The sequence below is a fragment of the Clinocottus analis genome, unplaced genomic scaffold, assembly GCF_023055335.1.
Source record: "Clinocottus analis isolate CAN_PGR_092001 unplaced genomic scaffold, fCliAna1.0.p SCAF_44, whole genome shotgun sequence".
NCBI lineage: Eukaryota > Metazoa > Chordata > Actinopteri > Perciformes > Cottidae > Clinocottus > Clinocottus analis.
In genome coordinates this window covers 351629-358147 of record NW_027176198.1, presented here as the reverse complement: position 1 = coordinate 358147, position 6519 = coordinate 351629, and the positions used below count along the sequence as shown (strand labels likewise).

The following is a 6519-nucleotide window of genomic DNA, read 5'->3' as shown; positions in this document are numbered from 1 at the left end:
GCGACGCCCCCTCGAGAGGACGAGGACGCGTTCTAGTTCTGAGACGACGGGGAACCGAGGCCTTCAGCTCAAACAACCTGCATGCTGTTTGTTTGAGTCCTGCAGCACATCCTGGGCCTTCTAGGCATGTGATTGGGTGTAGTTGATGGGGGCGTGGCTCGGACTGTTTCAGAAGGGGATGAAGTCCCTGTGATTGGTCCGTTGGGGTTGTGGACCGGGCTTTTGAGTGGGCGTGGCATTCTGGCCGTCGACATCTTGTCTTTGTGCAACCAGACAAGAACAAACACACTGTGAAAGGGTTGAAGTGGTAAAACACGCACCACTCTTTGACGACCTGTCAATCACGAGGTAGCCCCGCCCCGCTCCAGCGTTAGCCACGCCTCTCTCTCTGTGTGACGGTGTTGAAGTCTGGACCATGTGACTGGAGTCCAATGCCTGGTCGAGGCTTTTCTTCTACTCTTGGCTTTACATGGACAGAACATGTCTCTCTAGTCGGGCTTTGCTGAATCAAACTGCAATCAGGTAGATAATTTGAGTCCCTTTATTTTATTTATTTTTATTTTAGAAATGCGTGTAATCAGACTGAAAATGTAGGTATTTAATCTCAGTCTCCTTTAGTGTAGTTCTGGTTGTCATGCAAAGAGTGAATCACAGCTTTTTGCCTGGATACGGTTCTCATTGGTCACTCCTGAAATGCAGACTTCTGATTGGCTAAAGGAAAATAGATCCCTCCCTTCGGCCAGGAGCAGGATTTGACGTTGCCGAGCAAGAGATCGTCAGAGTGAGCTAGAGCTAAATTGTTTTTAAGAAATTTGTTCAGCTGATATAACAAGTAAAAATGTCAGAGACGCTGTGAAGCTCGTGTGACGACACTTCTGCGAAGGGAAAGAGAACACGGAGAACTTTTTGCCAGAAGTAACAAGTTTTTTTGGCTGTATCTTGGTGAGTTTTGCCGAGTCACCTAGCATGCTAATCGCATTAGCCACACATCTGTTCATGCTAGCGCATCAATACATGAAGCTGCCGTTAAAACTAAAGATGTGAAATGGACTGTTTAATGTTTACAGACTGTTTAGTGTTTTAAAGCAGCATATTTTTCATTGATAGTTGCTGTCAATCTATGTATTATTGTTTGTTTGGTACTTTTTATGTGTACAACTGCATTGATATTAACATGAATGGCAGGTCGGTGAAATTATTCTTTTGTGTTATTCAGTTCATGATTATAAAAAGGGAAATATACTGTTTAACTCAGGATTAAATAGCTCTACATAATTCCAAATTGGTTAAAGGAGGATACAATGCTCCATGTGAGAATCGCTGTGTTAACTTAGAGAGTTTGTATGTGACATCCCTTACATGCACAACATAGATGGAAATGTTGTGACATTAATAGCCATGTTTTATACAGGCTAGGTTTTTGAGCTTCCTTGGTTCTTTTGGATTCGGACATGGAAATGAACGCTTCCTGACGAGGGAGAAGGCGAGCCTCCGTTAAACGGCTCTTCTCTGTAGGACACAGATATTCTGTCGCTGAGAAGAGGAAAACCTCTTCCTCCATCCTCGTCACCTGAGTGCACCAGTGTGGTAGAAGTAAGGAAGCAACAGAGGACACGACTGACTTATTCTTTTGATTTTTTTAACTGAAACTGACAGACTATGAATGTACTGTGAAAGAAATGAAGGAACACAGAACTGAAAACACAAGGAACTGCATCTTAAAGGAACAATGAGACAATTTGGGATATGTTTAACAAATTCAGGAATTTGTGTTGGTACTGTTTAGATTAGGAGCTTAGTTAAGGTCGTGCGGGATCTTTATTTGAAAGTTTGTTGTATTTATAATAATAATGATAGTTTCAACTTGTATAGCGCTTTTCATAGTACACAAAGATGCTTTACACAATAGACAATAACAGACGCAACAGAACATGAACGTGAAGACAAGAGCAAACAACAAAAAAACAAACAAAATATTTAAGGTAATAAAGAAATAATGAGAAGTAAACAGAAGAGGCTGCGTGGGGCAGACTAGTTCATTTCTAGTTCATGCAGTAATACATATTTTCTGGAATCAAAACCTTCAGTGGCTCCATTTCCTTTTTTAACGCTTGAACCTTCAAATCATTTTTCTACATTAAAGTATGGCAAGTCACTTTGGGGCCAAAAATTTGTGTTTTTTTTTTTTTTTGCTGTCTTTCCGCCAAAACCCTATTTAAGTGAATGCATAGCTTCATCAACGTTTTGATTTTAGTGGAAGATTGACAGGCTGTTTATCAGATTGAACAAGGAAGAAGTGAAAAATGAAGTGAGAGAAGCATGTGGAAAGTGAAATAGAGGAATCAAAAAGGAAAATAGGGAAATGACAAAGAAATGTGAACGTGACAGAGGAAATGAGCATGAGCATGATTCTGAGTCATCTCAACCAGAGCCCAGAAGCCTGCGGGGCTCATGAGAAGCATCCGGCTCTGGGTCCATAACCTGGTCGCGATAACCCAGGCTACGGCCACGAGCGTTGTAGAAAACCAGCAGAAGGGGGCTGGCCGTGGATTTGCTATGGCAGGAAAGGAAAAAAGGATTGAAAAAATAAAAAAGGTTGCAGGCTGGGTCTAGGTACTGGTCAGATTGTTCTATCAAGATCTGATAAGAAGGTGGACCCAAACGCTGACGCAACAGTTTAAAAGTAAATTTAATATATAAACAAAAATGCAGGTACTGGTTTCACACAGGCAAAGAACGCACAAACAAAAACATATAAATAGGACAACCTCCGGGACATCTAGCAAGGGGCACAGACGGGAAGTACCAGTACAACCCAACAAGCGCACAGGAGACAAGCAGGGTTCAGGGTACGTTTTATTATCAAAGTCAGGCTACGAGTGTTAACATAGTAAAGAACTGAGGTCGGAGATAAACATATTATTTGTTCCGCTTATCTCTGACCTCTGCTCTGGGAAATGCTCTAACACTTTATCAAAGGTGCAGACATTTGTTACATATGATCATATTTCAACATCATCATGTGTGGAGGCGGGTCGTGGGAGGAGTCAGCAGAATATATAAGTAATCTGACGACATCTCAGATCGTCACACTGGAAGCTCCAGTTGGACAAGAGGACGCTCACACAACTCAGCTGATCTCCAGGACTTCACCAGGTGAGGACAGACTGTGCACAGAGGGAGACAGGAGCACATGCAGATGTAGAGTTGAACTGATCTCCAGTCTGTGTACAACTATCACTGGAATACTGCATTTCTAACTGACGCTAAGTACATCTAACAGAGTAAATGAAGTACTGAAGACTGTGGGGTCACTTTTCCAATCAGGTTGGAGAAATGAACTCAGATCTCAAGAACGTTGCTGCTCTGGGTCGACCTTTCACCCTAGGGATGCTCTACGATGCTCGGAGAGATGAACTGATCCCAGGTAAGTGAGATTACATTACATTATTAAACATAGTTCAAATGTGTCTGCCGATCACAGACACAGTGTGTGTGTGTGTGTGTGTGTGTGTGTGTGTGTGTGTGTGTTGCGACAACGACGACAACAAATACGCGTCCCAGACACCCAAGATAGGATTTTCTGATTGGCTAGTCGTGTAGCCCATTTCTTTTTTCTGAGTGGCTGATGAGTGGCTCCTCACGGGAGACCAAAAGAGTTGGTAGCTCTGCACAGGAGCGATTTAAAACATTAAAATGGCGAGACTCTAAACTCCGCGAGAAGAGAAACTCTGGAGTACATTTAAAAAAATATAATAAATATATCAAGGGCAAACGGTTGAACTGTACATTGTTGTCGATACAGTACTGCCTCGAGTCCCTTTTTGCTTTTATAATACGGTTGCCAGCGACATTATGAATAGTAATAGTAGCTGCCAATCACTTTTTAATTGATTAAATGACTTTATTAAACTAAATGATTCTCTTGCTTTATGTTTTCCATCTTCTAAAGGTCTGACGTTGTGGGACAATGAAACTCTAAAAGGAAAGATAGCCGAAAGCATTCAATCCAGCAGTCAATTTGAAATTACTACATCTGACACCATTGAATCCAAGTCTTCTCTGCTGAATGTTGATGCTTCTCTGAAGGCCAGTTTCCTCAGTGGACTGATTGAAGTTGAAGGATCTGCCCATTATCTGAATGACCAGAAGAACTCCAAGAATCAGAGCAGAGTGACGTGTCAGTACAAATCCACCACCAACTTCAAACAGTTGTCAGGGATCGACCACGTCACCACAGACCCCCAACAAATTAATATCATTAAGAATAGCTCTGCAACACATGTAGTCACAGGCATCCTCTATGGGGCAAACGCTTTCTTTGTGTTCGACAGTGAGAAGATAGACGCCAGCAGCGTTCAGGACATCCAGGGCAACATGAAAGCTGTGATCAAGAAGATCCCCTCATTCAGTTTTGAGGGGAGCGTTGACATCAAGCTGACTGATGAAGAAAAAGCCCTGACTGATAAATGCTCCTGCAAATTCATCGGAGACTTCATCCTTGAAAGCAACCCTGCAACATATGTAGATGCAGTGAAGACCTACGTACAACTTCCACACCTACTGGGGAAAAAAGGAGAGAATTCTGTCCCAATGAAGGTCTGGCTGATGCCGCTGAAGAATTTGTATCCCGAAGCTGCCGAGCTGACGAGTGAGATCACCTTTGGACTGGTGGAGATAATGCAGGATGCTCTTGAAGATTTGAATGAAATACGAATGAGATGCAACGATTCTCTGGAAGGTGGAGTGGTAGAGAACTTTCCAATTCTTCAAGAAAAGTTAGAAACCTTCCAAAAATGGTGTCAGTACTATGTATCTAACCTCCAGCAGACCATGAAGAAGAAACTCCCCTCCATCCGTGAAGGTAAAGAAGATGAGAGCTCAGCAGTAAAAGTCTTTGAAGACAGACAGAACTCACCATTCAGTCAAGAAAAACTGAGCAAGTGGCTGGATGGTAAAGAGAGAGAAATCAACGTCATCAGAACCTGTTTAGATATCATGAAGGGAATAAAGATCGTCCAAACTCAGTCCGAGCTGGACAGAGGTTCTTGCTGCAGAGTATGTTCTGTGCTTCAATTTCACCTCCATGAAAAGAGGGGATGCCTTCCTTGATGAGATGGCCGCCTACTTGCACTCCCTTGAAGGAGGGAGTACCAATGAAGAACCCCAGTGGTACTACTCAAGGGAAGTTGTTACCAGAATGAGAAAACTTGCCAAAAAATGCTTTTCTACATCCAAAAGCCCTGGTTATAAACCCTACCATTACTTCATCACAGTCATTCCAGAGGAGAAGTACAAGGGAGCAACTGTCTACTACTACCATGATGGTGATCTGGTCAATCACAATGCATTTGACGAATCAGAGACAAAAGAGATCGGATCTGACGTAAGTTTAAAAATTGTTTTTAGTCACAAATATGTCGTACTAATTACTGTCCTGCAGAAACCTGTTAGAGCGTCATAATTAATGCTGTTGTTTTGGTCTCTCCATCAGCTTGCAGTGATCCCACCAGAGACCCAACCGCTGCAGATAACGACCTTTCTGTCTGATGATGAAAGCAACAAGTGAATCAGCCTTCTATGTTCATGATGAACACACCTACATCCACCTGTAGAATGAGATCAATGACTTGTTAGATCCTTGCTCTGTTAATAGAGAGATGGGTTTAATATCCCATGTTAACTTGAGTGTTTCACAAATTCCCTAAACTTTATTAAAAACCCAGAGAGAGCATGAAAATAGATGACCTTATAAAAGTTACAAAATGATTGATTATGTTATGACTTATGGGAAAGTGCCTTTGATTCATTTAACATTGGTTTATTCTTTGTGTTGTATTTTATAAATAGTTATCTTGGCTTAATACTTATTATGTACCTTAATCCTGATCTCAAGTTCTACTAATTACTTTACTGTGGAAAGAGACTCTGTTAACAGCATTTTATCAGATGTTAAGCACACTGCTGATGTTCATGGAGCTCCAGTAATGTTAACACTTTACTTGGTACATGTTGTTAACTCTTTTCTAATTACTTATACTTGTGATTCAGAGCTTATAATAATACACATTGGATTTTTTAAGACATGTATGTTGGAATACAACACATAGCTGATGTAAAAAGAGTCAATGTTGACATCATTTTGTTGCAAACATTGATGATGTTTATAGAAGTGAACTCATGTCAGATTGCAGAGGGACAGTAACACCTGTTGGACATGTTTACTCTCTTCTGGAGGAACCAATGGCCTTTTAGAGGATTTCATGGTGTCAGATGTAGTAATTTCAAATTGACTGCTGGATTGAATGCTTTCGGCTATCTTTCCTTTTAGAGTTTCATTGTCCCACAACGTCAGACCTTTAGAAGATGGAAAACATAAAGCAGGAGGATCATTTAGTTCAATACAGTTTAATAATTTAATCAATTTTTAAATATATGTAAGATTAACCTGGTTAAAATACATGGAAGAGCTTTTTTTTACGAAACCCTGGAGGTGTGATTGGTCACAGCGCCGTGTGA

At 41.2% G+C, this 6519-nt stretch overlaps 1 pseudogene; it reads left to right on the top strand.

Moving 5' to 3' along the window:
* Window positions 1–428: 428 nt before the first annotated feature.
* On the top strand, window positions 429–5795 carry LOC137801839 (verrucotoxin subunit beta-like; annotated as a pseudogene).
* The last annotated feature ends 724 nt before the right edge of the window (window positions 5796–6519 follow it).